The sequence below is a fragment of the Nycticebus coucang genome, chromosome 13, assembly GCF_027406575.1.
Source record: "Nycticebus coucang isolate mNycCou1 chromosome 13, mNycCou1.pri, whole genome shotgun sequence".
NCBI classification, from domain to species: Eukaryota; Metazoa; Chordata; class Mammalia; order Primates; family Lorisidae; genus Nycticebus; species Nycticebus coucang.
The window spans coordinates 55052330-55065788 of record NC_069792.1 but is presented as its reverse complement, the minus strand read 5'-3'; the positions used below and the strand labels follow the sequence as shown (position 1 = coordinate 55065788).

The 13459-nt window shown below is 35.2% G+C and overlaps 1 protein-coding gene across 7 annotated transcripts in view; it reads left to right on the top strand.

Annotated features, from left to right (window-relative positions):
- Positions 1–784: 784 nt before the first annotated feature.
- Positions 785–13459, top strand: part of TRIQK (triple QxxK/R motif containing) — a 93636-nt gene continuing 80961 nt past the window's right edge. Inside the window, exons 1-3 of one of the 7 annotated variants that reach the window (XM_053559277.1) lie at positions 785–898; positions 5884–5967; positions 13148–13306. The gene's annotated coding sequence lies outside the window, so the exon portion shown is untranslated. Of the gene's footprint in view, positions 899–1698; positions 1753–1884; positions 1905–5387; positions 5602–5883; positions 5968–5994; positions 6013–7625; positions 7691–11937; positions 12070–13147; positions 13307–13459 lie in introns of those variants that run through there. The other 6 variants (XM_053559279.1, XM_053559278.1, XM_053559280.1 and 3 more) reach the window with 6 other exon arrangements.

The following is a 13459-nucleotide window of genomic DNA, read 5'->3' as shown; positions in this document are numbered from 1 at the left end:
AAAAAGATAGGATGGAGTGGCTTAGAGGAAGGTGACTTATTCCAAAGTAAAGGAAAAATTAATCTGGACGTTGTATAATTTTTTGAAGGAACTGACTTTAAGTAATTAGATTTGTTGACAGACTGAAGAAACTTAATCTAACTTGTGTTTCATTGTTCACAGGCAGTGGATAATAATAACCCTCACTGGGATTTGTAAAGATGACATGAATATAATGTATAAAACATTCAATAGTCAAATGCTTTCCGAATAACTAACATGTTAATATTTCATTCTCCATCTTGCAGATGTGAAAACTGAGTATCTGAACATAGACCTCTAAACCTTGGTTCTTGGTTATGTTGCAACAAACAACTCCCTTTCTTAAATTGATAAATCTCCTGTTAAAAGTTAAAATTAATATAAAAAGGATTTTTTTGTTTTTTGCTGCTTTAGTAGGCAATACATACATTTTGTTTGCACACACCATACTTTCACCTAGGGATGCTTCACTGAGAATGTGGATTGGGAGTGTGTGTTAGGTGGGAACAGTTTAGTAATGAAAATAAGATATATCTGTGTTTTATGTTTATAAAACAAATAACAGTCCTTACTTTTAATACTTTTAATTTCTACCGTTACCTTGGCAGACACATCTCAGAGGTTTGGCAGGCCCCAGGGCCAGTGCTTTCGCGTCCAGGACAGACGCAGAGGCGGGAGAAACTGACCAATCGGAGAGCGTGCTGAGAACTGGTCCCGCCCCTGTCCTTCCAGCCCCGCTTCTGATCCGTCCCGCCCTTCGGGAGCTGGGGTGTGTGGCTGGCTCGTCCCGCCCCTGCCTCTTGAGTGACAGGACCGTGGACATCAACATTTCCAGCCGGACACGAAGTTTGTCGGCCTTTGCCTTGGCAGAGCTGAGGTGTGTGTGTGTGTGTCCGGCGAGTGCGAGGAGGCTGGGGAGACCCTGCCTAGGAATCTCGGGGCCCGGGACTCAAAACGGGCTCACCTCCACAGGGAGCCCCTACATCATTTATGAGACAATCGTTCAGTACCCGGGAGCGGCACTGGGGCGGGCTGGGCGGAGGGAGGCTCTGCAAGAGGAACACGGAGCCGGGGAGACCCAGTAGGTACCAGGATCACTTACCAGCCCCCCTCCAGAGGTGCAGGGCGCTCGCGGTGGGGGAGGGCGACGGCAGGCTAGGGAGTGCGAGGAGGGGGGCGTGGCCGCGGGGTTGCTAAGGAACGCGAGGTTCCCGCCCTGCCAGCGTGTCCGGCGGGCTCTGGGCTTGGAAGCTTTAGTCCCGCCCACCTCCCGAGGCCTTGGTTCCGCTAGGGTTTGGCTCCTTTGTGTAGTCAGATCGTTCCGGGGTGTTTCTTTCACTGTGCAGCGCCTTGGGTTTTGTTGTCCATATTGTATTACGGCCTCCATTTCCTATATTACTCTTCACCGTTTCTCCTGCCTCCTCTTATTAATGAACAAGTATCTGCAGAGCCAAACATTGGTAGAGAAGACCTTCAGACAGCACGGGGCCGCTTTATTGGTGGTGGTGGGGAGGGGCTTGGTGAATCTCTGAACCCTTTTGATATTGGTGTCCACATGGGAAAAGGGAGATTAAGGACCTTGTTTCTTCTACCTAGAATTCTTTTTCTCACTGCTGCCTGTTTGGGTTTAATGAGCTTCCTCAGGACGTTGAAGCAATTTGTTACTGGAGGGACCACAGTAAATGACTCCTCCCCACTTTCAGGCCCTGTTATGGAGAAGTGAGCAAAACTGTAAGCTCTTTTGCTTCCTTGGCCCATATTTAATTATCAACTAGGAGATGGTAACAGTAGATAACCATTTCAAATCTACTCTTGTTTGTTTCTATAATCTAGCCCCAAATGATTCAGCAGAACAAACATTGCAGAGAGAACACGCAAAGGAGGTAAAAATCTTTTACTTCCCTCTGCCAGGTTTGCAGTGTAAATCCCCCGTAAGAAAGCTTGTACTGCTTGTTAACATTGGGAAGAGCATTGGCCTACAAGGCAGAAACCTGGCAGGGTTAGGAAATGGTTGTCGTTGGAAAAAGTAATCTTCATTAACTATTTTCTTATCTGTAAATTGGAGATAATTGTATGTACCCTTCCTTCCTAAAAAGGAAGAGTAATTGTGAAAGTATTAAAATAATGATCTATGCAAATACAAGGTGTTATTGATTACACTTGTAATCTTTGTCTATCTGATCTGAATTTGTAAACACATATAAATATTAACATTCAGCTTAAGGTATTTTTGCATTTCGCTTTTGATTTCATTGGGTTATTTAGAAATGTAGAAGAAACCCACTCATCTATTTCATTATTGATTCTGTGTTGGTTCTGGTTAGGTAGTATCTGAAATGTCTTCTGTTCCCCTCCTCCCCCATTTTGATAACACTAGATTTTTTCGTGTTTGTTCATAGCTTCAAAGGATTGGGAAACATTACCTTTTAATCCAATGATGACTAACTTTTTTGGTGTTATATACCACTTTGAGAAGCCAAAGAAAACTGAACTATTTCCTTCAGAAAGAGGCACAATTAGAAGCATTAGTGGATCCTGGATTAAGACACCTGGTTTCATTCAACTTATGTAGGGATAAGAAAATTATTCTTTCCTCATTGCTTTATCACAAAAAGAGACTAAATTTTACCCAAAGCTACATAGCTGGGAGCTGAGTTGAGTCTTTTTCCTTTCTTCCCGCCTTACGTATTTCAGAATCTTTAGTTGGTCTATCCCTAACCCCCTTGCTTTCATTAACTTTTTAACAAACAGAAACTAACAATGCTTTATAAATTGTTGCTGTTTTACAAAACCATGCAAGCTGTGTTTTTCTCCAAATGCCCTTTGACAATTGTTTCTTAAAGCATATTCTAATATTTAAACAAGTTAAAAGAGAATTTATTGTCAAATATTTTTGAAAAATGTTAAATTGTAATTGGAGATAAACATTAAATACTTAATTTTTCTATCAAAATCTGTTTTGGACAAAGGAAAGCTGATTATCTTTAGTATATGCCACTAGAATATCATTATTTACCTGATTGCTAGAGCTATTTTTTTCACACTAAATTATCTTTTATGGCATTTTAATTTCCTGTGGCTAAAAAATATTGTGGTTGATTTCACTGTGGCTCTTTTTCTGATTTCTATATTCAGATAGAAGTCTGTGAATAGAAGAATTTACTTTCTTTGCTCAAATTACTTACTTAGCTTTCTCAATAAAAGTGGGCATCAGTAGTAGATATAAAAAGTTATCATTAGATAAGGAAAAATTGGAAAGGGAAAGACCTGCTGTTGTAATAAAAGGGAAAGTATGTAGGCGTACCTGTTATTTCTTTAGCACTTACGATTTTAAGTGTTTAGTATTTGAATATTCCCTTACTCCACTCTCTTCATTTCTGATAGAGAAACAGGGATAATGACAAATGGATTAGAAAAGGCATTAAAATGGACTTATAATAAGTCTTTCCTTATTCTTTTGAGTTTGTAAACAGACCTGTAGAATTTGCAATTATGAGCTTCATTACTAATGAGTTGATTGGGGCTAGGACTTTAGATGTGAAACCTAAAATGTGTACTTTTTAACCCCCTTTTCCTCCCAATCTCTTTCTCAGAAGCTGGACTTTAATTCAGCTGAGAGAAAAATTTCACTTTGTAGAACAGACACACTTATACATATTTACTCCTCTGTATGGTCCAGGGCAGAGAGAGAAGTAAAAAAGGGCAAATCTCTAATGTACACTGTCTATAATAGGTTAGTTCTACCCAATGGAATGATGCGGACCAGTGGATTTTAGCCACCAATTAATAATTCTGCTATTGAGAAACTGTGAAAAAGGATGGGATCTGAGGCCAAGACTATTAGTCTGGTGCTCTGGTTTTCCATTCTATGCAATACCTCAGGGCCATTTGTAATATGTGGGGGTGTTTTTAAATTATTACAATGTCTTTAATAATGGTTCTACTTGCTATTGAAACCCTGAAGTTCAGGGATAATAAATATTGTGTAATGTGGAGGTCCACCAGCTCAATGAAAAATTTCCTTCTGTCCAATGCCAAATTCATGTCCTTTGGAATTTCCTTCAAGTAGAAACATGAAACTTAGGCCAAATTTTCTCCTAGTCTATGTTTATGTACATCCATGTTTTTGATATCAGTAGATATGGCTGTAAGTGTGAAGATCTTAACAAGTACTGCTTAAAATACAATATTCTTTTAGGTATTCTTCCAGAATATCTAAAATTATAACCAAGGGAAAATAGTGGTACATATTTCATCATATTTGATATCCTTAAATTTCTTATTGAGCAGATAAAGATCAGACAGTCCTAGAGCTACTTCTTTTTTATGCCTATTACATACATTTGTTCCTCTCTTATAGAGCAAGAAACATTAAGCAACAGTTAAATGAGATAGGTATATATTTTTATGAAAAAGAAATGATTTCTTACCTCACAATTTTGAAATGTTAAACAACAATAAAATTATAAGCACTACAAAGATAAATACTCTGTACTCAGTGGTTTGATAATCTGTTTTGTTGAATCACTAGGTGAATATAGTTCCAGAATTGAGTGACTCCTGTCAATTGCTTGGCTCTTAAGCCACCGAACATGGAGACTGACAGGAGGAATAAAGTAGCTTAACTCTTCTGTAGACATATTATGTAGTGACAGTAGCAAAAATAACAGACCAATTATACTAAACAATTTAAAATTTTCGTAAAAAAAGATGATTTAATCCCAATAACACTTCTTTTACCTACTTTGAATGTTGAAAATGTTGAAATATTACAGGGCATAGAATAACAGATTATATCGTTACTTACGGCAAAGTCCTAATTATAGGAAACAGTTTATAACCTATAGCAAGTGAAAGGTGGGGACGCTGCGCTGAAAGTTTTAGACTTGGCTTCAGCAGAGGTATACTTTGTTGAGTTTTATAACATTTCCAGTTATCAAGTTTATTATCTATGCAGAAATGGTTGAAGATTTGTCATTCTCTACTAGTTTTTTAGGCAATAGGCTTGTGTATTATAACACATAGCCATTATTCACAGTAATTCGGTATAGCGCTGTCTCCAGACAGGGGCATATTAGACTTTTTTTTTTTCAGGATAAGAATGTGTAATTTTAAAAAAGAAACTCCCAGTTTCTGATTCTGCTTTATCCGTGTTTCCAGGGAGTCCGTTTTCTGTCTTCTCTCCTACCATTAACTCCTGTACCCCCTACTCAGAGTTGGAAAATTCTGGACTACGTAGATATGATTTATATAGTTTCTCCCAGTGCCAAAATATTCTGGATTAATTTGGCATTTGAAAATGAATGAGGTAAAACAAAATGTCACACAAAATCAAGGCAAAACAACAACAACAACAACTACAACCAGAAGACTAAGAGGCATACCTGTGAAACTCTAAGAAAAATTCTAAGCTCAGGAAGACTATTTCAGGGAATTCTTTGATATCTAAAACATTCAAGAATACGTGGCCTCTGAGGATAGGAGAACTCTATATAAAAAGAAAAGATAGTGGTCAAGTGACAGTGGAAAATACTAAGGGGAAACAAACAAACAAACAAAAAAGACAAAGAAACCAGAACTGTGAGTATTAGATTGTTTTCTATTACCGTCGTAACACATCACTTTGTGGCTCAAAACAACATATTTATTGTCTTACAGTTCTGTAGTTTAGTAGTTCAACATAGGTCACATTAGGTTTGAATTAAGGTTTGGGCAGAATTATATTCCTTTCCTGAGGTTCTAGGAGAGAATCCTGCTTTCCTTGTCTTTTCTGGTTTTTAAGGCTGCCCATGTTCCTGGGTTTAAGGCCTCTTCCTTCTCTATTCAAAGCCAGTAACATTGCATCTCTCTGTTTTTCTCTAGTTACGTCTCCTGACCACACTTGGGAAAGGCTATCAACGTTTAAAGATCCGTCCAGATAACCCAGGATAATCTCTCCATTTCATGGTTTGTCACTTAGTAATGTCTGTGAAGTCTCTTTTGCCATGTAAGGTAACTTCTTTGCATGTTCTGGAAATTAGGCTTTGTCCATCTTTGGGTTGAGGTGGTATTATTCTGGCCCACCGCAAAAACATTAAAAACCCATATCTGAGGCAGTAACAAGCAGAATTTATATTGTTATAGAAGGTATAGTTAGTATGGAATAGACTTGAAAAGTTCTCCTGGCCAAAAAGTGGAACATTAAAAAAAAAAAAAAAGATATTTGGAGGAGAATGAATTAAGGCTACTATATGGATATTTGGAGTTTCTGAAGAATTACATGAATATATAGATAATTTTTTCCTAAAGAAAAGAAATGAGCACTTGAATGAAAAGTAATAAAAATATAACAGGAAATAAGCTTTTCCTGAGCTGAAAAAGACATATGAAGGGAAAAAGGGCCATTTTTTTATATAATACGTGATACAGTGTTACAAGTTTTTCTAATTATAATGATAAATTATAATCTATAATAAATCCCCTTTCACATAGCTAAGAAGAAAGGGGAAAAAAGCATGTTACTCTCAGGAAATGAAAAGTAGGCTGGCCTCAGACTTCTTTTCTTTAGTATTAAAAGCCAGAAAACAACAGAGCAACATTTTAGAGTTTGAAAATAGTTCCCATGCAGTTTGTATTTCTGATGTAATAGAAAGAGAAAACCACTCAGGGATACAGACAGTCCCCAGTTTATGATGGTTTGGCTTACAGTTTTTCAGCTTTACGATGAGTTTCTTGGTACGGAACCTCTTCGCAAATTGAGGATTCGAGACTTATGATGGTTTGATTACAATCTTTCAACTATACGCTAAACTTATTAGTGTATTACATGCTTTTTGACTTATAATACTTTGACTTACAATATGTTCAACTTGTGATGGATTTATAAAGGTACATTTGAATAACTTTGTGTTGGCTTCTGAGGAAAAAACCCTTGGATACCAGCTTAATATAAGACAATGCAATATGAACACAAAGCCATGTTGTGTATATACATGTGGATGTATATGTATGTGTGTATAAAATTGATGATATGCTCTAAGTTGGTAGAATAGATAAGTGGCTCTAAATAATTATGTTACATCTAGTTAAAAAATGTTAATGTAAAATACTTTTTGCAGGAGATGATATATGTTGTAAAAATTAATTCCAATGGCAATAACCTAGATTTAAACAAAATTTTGTGATTTTTCTGATTTGTCTATACCAGAGGTAAAATTTGGCAATCCAAGAGTATGAATAGATTTTTTTAAATATATCTAAATTATTGATCAAAAACTATGATTGGCAAAATGTGGCTCACTATGTATATCATGACCTGTAAACTTAGAATGGTTTTTACATTTTTAAATGGTGAAAAAAATCAAAAGTATAATGATATTTGTGACATGAAAATTATTTGACATGCAAATCTCATTGTTTATAAATGAAGATTTATTGGAACACGGCCATGCTCATATGTTTACTATTCTTTGTAGCTTCTTCTGCACTATTCTGCAGAATGGAGTAATTGCCACAGAAATGCATGTGTCGTATTTTCATTTTTTTTGGACTGCTTCTCAGTGCACTATAAATGATAACGACCCTAATAAAATTTCATTTTGCCTCTTGGCTTTGAAAGCCTGAAATATTTGTATCTGGAAGATAGAAGTTTTCCAGTTCCCGGCCTGAACTATAAACATTAGTGTATAAGGTAAAACTTTCCTTTCCACTTCAAGCGACCTACGTTTTCCCTATTATTGCCCTTCAGTGTTCTACTTGCCCCATCATCTCTTTGGTCTTACATAGGTAGGGGTTACAGTCAAGAATCTATTTAATGCATTTAATAATTCATCTATTCACATCTCTGTAACTTAAATGAAACACAATTCATGTAAAGATTCTGGAAATTTGTTTCCCAAGACAGAAATTGTTTCATTAATATCCCCATATAATAAGAAATTATGACTACTATTGTATGTCAAAATTCAAAGTGATTATAGAGATAAATATATGTAGTATTTAATAAGTGAGTTATATGTCAATCATATAACCACAGATTTGTTTGGTACTTATAGTTGAATTCTACGGACAAAGTACATAATTGAAACAGGGTCTTGAAGAATGCCTATGAATTCAGGGTACACATGGCTAGGGCTGGGGTAATGTTGAAAGGAGAACAAGATATGTAAAGCTGTTAAGCTGTTAATGGGATCTTGTGGTTGGGAATTGGAAATTTCAGTGGTCAAAATGTAATTTGGAGAAAAGTGGCTGAAGTTGAGGCAATATAAATTTGCTGGCCCAGGTTATGAAGGCTCTTGTATGCCAGGCAAAGCTATTTTGATCTTATAGGCAATTAAGCATCTATTTTAGACATATAGATGGTAAAGCAACATGATGAAGTTGGTGTTTAGCGTAATGGTTGTCAAACTTTATCAAATACTGTACAACACATCCTTGAGGTCTTTAGTTGTATGACTGTACTTTTATAGAATAAAAGTTATTTGGGGGTATTCCTACCTATGTCCTATTTATAACAAAATTTTTCTTGAGGGAAAATATACAAATAATCCCCTAGTTGCTCTAAGTTATGTGGTATGCAAATTTATATGAGCAGGCTGTTACATAGGCTGAAATCATTTTACATTTTGAGAATATTAAGAATTTACTTGTAAGATAAAAAAGGTAATCCATTCTGGTTTCTCCTAGAGAGATAGAACTCCTTAAGAACAAAACTGTATTGTATGTTTACACACTGTGCTACTTCTATGTATGGTTTCTGAAAACTTTCTGAAAGTTCAAGATGAGAGAAGTTTAGTTATGGTTCACTTGAACATATTAGCATTTTTTTCTTTGATAGTTTTAAGATAATGTTTAAACTAATGCTTATTTAATAACATTTATATATTTGTTTTGAATCTGCATAGAATCTGACTCAAACCATATCTCATTTTGAACTTGATTTGCTATAGAATGAAAATAGTTTTTCACAAAGCATTGTCTCACATTTACATAGATGTTTATATTTGACACATTATCTTTATAAAGTGATCTCACTTCATTCTTATTATTTTGCATATGCTTTATATGGATATACCACATCTTGCTTTGCTTACCTGTTCATCTTGAGTTGTTTTCATTTTTTGGCTATTAGAATAATACTGCTATGAACATCTATTACAAGTTTTTGTGTGGAGATAATTTTTCATTTTTCTTGGGTTAATTATGGGGAACCTGTAGGCTTAAGGCTGCATGTAGCCTTGCAGGTCCTTAAGTGCAGCTTTCTGACTAAATCCAAATTTTACAGAACAAATTCTATAATTTTTATTAATACATTTTAATTTGACTTTTATATTTTTATTTTATTTTTTAAATACTGAAGAATAAAATAAGTTTCAATGAAATAATCCTCCCATACTGACCAGCACAATGAGAACATTAGTAAGCCAGAAGGGCTAAATTGACAGCAGCCATGCTCATGATACAGTTCTGACTGTCCGGATTTAACTGGGGACCACTATTACCTGAGGCTGGTTGGTAAGAGTTTCTGGGTATTGAGTATGCTAATATGTTATCAGCTTTTGAAAGTGGTACAGTGTGTTTCTTTTGGAATGAAATTTGTGCATAATTGCACAGCTCGGCAGTATTTTTAATTTTGTCTGCTTAACAGTCCTTCATGTCAAAGAAGACCAAGAGAACACTGAAAGAAGAAAACAGATTTCTTAATAAGGATTCGGAATTGCAATGTTATCTTGTCTACTAATAAGATGATTTGCTTGCTTTGTGATACTGCAATATCAACATCAAAGCTCATTAACATTATAAAGACCACAAATATTTTAAATTGGAGGGAGAGGCACAAAAGGTTGTATTGGAGAAATTAAAAGAAGAAAAGCAAAAGCAATTCTTTCAAGCATCAATAAGAAATGGAAATAATTTCACTGAAGCAGCTTATATACTTGGGGGGAAAAGGGAAGCCATTCAGTGATGTAGAAATTGTGAAAGAATGCACAGTCGAAGTTGTAGGATGCTCAAACTATGATACTTTTAAAAAGTACAAACAACTACCTCTTTCAGAGAGATCCGTAACTTATTAGCAGAGTGAATTGGCCTTCAACTTAATAGAATGAAATATTTAATGGAATATTTCAAAAGGAAAATACATATTATTCAATTGCTTTACAGGGACCGAATGATACTACTGATTCAGTGCACATTTTATACTTCATCTGGGTCATAACAGAAGGTTTTCTTTGCTACCAAGAGTTATTTTGAGCCCTCTTGGGAACAGAATATAGGGAATAGATATCTTCAACAATTTTCAAGATAAATGTTGTGAAGTTGGACTGCATATGGTAAATTTAGTATATATACAGATGGTGCCCTTCCATGACAGGAAAACATGAAGGATTTATTACACACACACAAAAACATAATAACAGATCCACATGCTCTCATTTCTTATCATTGTATCTTGTATCAGCAAAATCTTTGTGGCACAGCTGCTGTTTTAAATGACACTTTGAAACAAGTTAAAAGTATTGGCAACTGTTGATACATTTGTGCAAAGGCAAGGTAGAATCATTAGTTTTGTAAAATATAAAAGTTGAGCAGTGAGGAATTCAGTTAAGATTTGTCATATCATTCTAAAGTGTGTTGGGCATCGCAGGGACAGATATTAGCCAAAATTCTATATCTGTGAGAACATATACCTAAATTTTATGAAGAACAGAATCAGCAATGTGAATTATTAAAAGATGTCTATAGAAATGCAGCATTTCAGTGTGATACCACATCAAATCAAATGACATGAATATTTCTTTGCAAGGTAAAAACTAAGTCTATATATGTTCTGCAAGCATTTCATAAAAGCTATCTTTTTTCAAAACACTTCTTCAAAAGAAAGTTCAGATGAACATTTTCCCCATTTAGAAAATGTCATTGATGAACAGGATGATACACAGGGTGGACATAAAGTTTGTGTGCAATTTAAAATAGTTTAACATAGTAAATTGCACACGAACTTTATGTCTACCGTGTATGTGAATCATTTGAAGAATGTGCAGCTGTTACAGACCTATTATTTGGAGAATACAATGAAAGCTTTCCTGACTTTGAGAATCATAATATCACAGTAAATTAGCATTTCAGCCTCACCTGGTTGATACCACGAAGCCACCTAATTACAGATGGGATTAATTAAGCTCTCAGTAGATGATATTTTAAAGTCATTGTTTATGCTAGGAAAGATCCATTTGAAATGTGGAAAAATGTAGTAGAATACACATACTGTCAGCAACATCCCTCCCCCCCCTTTTTTCTTGCTTTTCAACCACTTAATTGCTGTGAATCTACATTCTCCTATTTAACCGTAATTAAGACATCCTTTAGGTCACAAATGACTGATACCCATCTAGAGAATAAATGGAAACTGCAGACCTCCATGCTGCAGCCAAATTTCAAATGCTTTCCAACAAAAAGTAGACACAAAAAGTCATTAAAAGGTTAATTAACTTTAAAATTAATAAAACTTTTTATTTTTTGAAATTATTACTTGCAAATTAGATTTTTACATGATAATATATATTTTTATGTAACTAAATTAATGTAGCCTTCCACATGAAAAGGTTCCCCATCCCTGTCTTAGGTGTATACCTAGGAATGTTTGGATATTTGAAGAAGTGCCAAGTAGTTTTCCAAAGTGTGACCGCACGATTTTACTTTCCCACCAACAATGTGTGAAAGGTTATGGTTTCTCCACATGTTCTTACCTAGTTTGGTATTATCTCTCCTCCGCTATGGCAGTCCTGGTGGAAGTGAAGAGTGGCAGCTCATTATGGTTTTGATTTGATTTTCCCCAGTGACTGATGATGTTGAGCACTTTTCTTTTTTTTTTCTTTTCTTTTTTTTTTTGTAGAGACAGAGTCTCACTGTACTGCCCTCGGTTAGAGTGCCATGGCGTCATACAGCTCACAGCAACCTCTAACTCTTGGGCTTATGCAATTCTCTTGCCTCAGCCTCCCGAGCAGCTGGGACTACAGGCGCCCGCCACAACGCCCGGCTAGATGTTGAGCACTTTTCACTTGCTTATTGGTAATTTGTATATTTTCTTTGGAAAAATTTCTGTTCAAATACTGTGCCCATTTTGATTATTGAACTTTTTTGTTCTTGAGCTATGAGAATTCTTCAGATATTCTGGGTATAAAACAATTTTCATATATATGATTTACAAATATTTTCTCTGGACAATCTGTGGATTGTCTTCTCACTTTTTTTGATCACGTTCTTTAAAGCACAAGAGTTTTTATTTTGATGAAGTCCAATTATCTCTTTTGTATTTTATTGCTTATACTTTTTGCATTGTATCTAAGAAACTATTATCTAACTCAAAGTCACAAAGTTTTGCTCTTATGTTTTATATAATAGTTTTAGCCTCCATTGACTTCTGTGATATATTTTGAGTTAATTTTTGTTTACGGTGTGAGGTAATGGTCCAACTTTATTCTTTTGCAGCACCATTTGCTAAAAAAGACTTATTTAATTTTATGCGTATTGACTTAGGACTAGACAATGGCTTGGAACCATTTAAATGTGATAATCTTATCTTTATGAAAGCAATTGCAGTGTAAAACTCCAGATAAAATTGGTCCCTGGGGTATATAGTAGATATTCAGTAAATCTTCATTGTAAAAAAATGAATAAATTATGAAATATTTGATTATTGTTCCTTGTTGGTTTTTTAATGGACATTTAGAAGGTAATATATGCTTAAAATTTATGACTGAATAAATAGTTTTTATAAGTCAACTCTATACAAACTAAATAACAGAAAATAATTTCAAATCAATCTTTTTATACTTGCACTTCAGAATAGATGGAACTATTGCCTTTTACTTTTCAGGTCAGTGTTTGGGACACCCAATGGTCAAATAAACTTAAATAGGCTTTTCTGTGATAAGATTTCTCAGAGCCAATATCATGAAAATGTGCCTTGTTAGAGAGGGGCATAATATTAAATATTGCCCCAATATATTTGAGTTGAATGGATAATAGAATTGACAAACTAAGAAACACCTTTTGGAAATGCTCTCATTGTTATTTTATTTTGTGGACAATTGGGACCTTGAGATCATTCATTTACTATTTCCTTATGTTCTATTTTGAATTCTAGTAAGAAAAAACAACGAAGAATTTTATTTTTGGTATCTGGGATTGAGTTTGCCAGTAAACGAGCACAGTTTCCTCAGTAAAAACTGTGCCTTTGGAAACATCCTGCCCCTTGGCAGCTCTCCAGAGTTCAGACTTGGCAGCATCAAGGACACAGCGCAAGGTGTGTTTATTTGATTTAACATTTGGCAAAAGGTGTTTTGATTTGTGGTTTGTTTTCTTTCTCCTTGTTTGTCTTGTTTTGGGTTGTTTGCTTCTGATAATGAACCTGGGTTCCAAACATAGTTGTTCTTACATTGAGGACATGTTTTTCCTT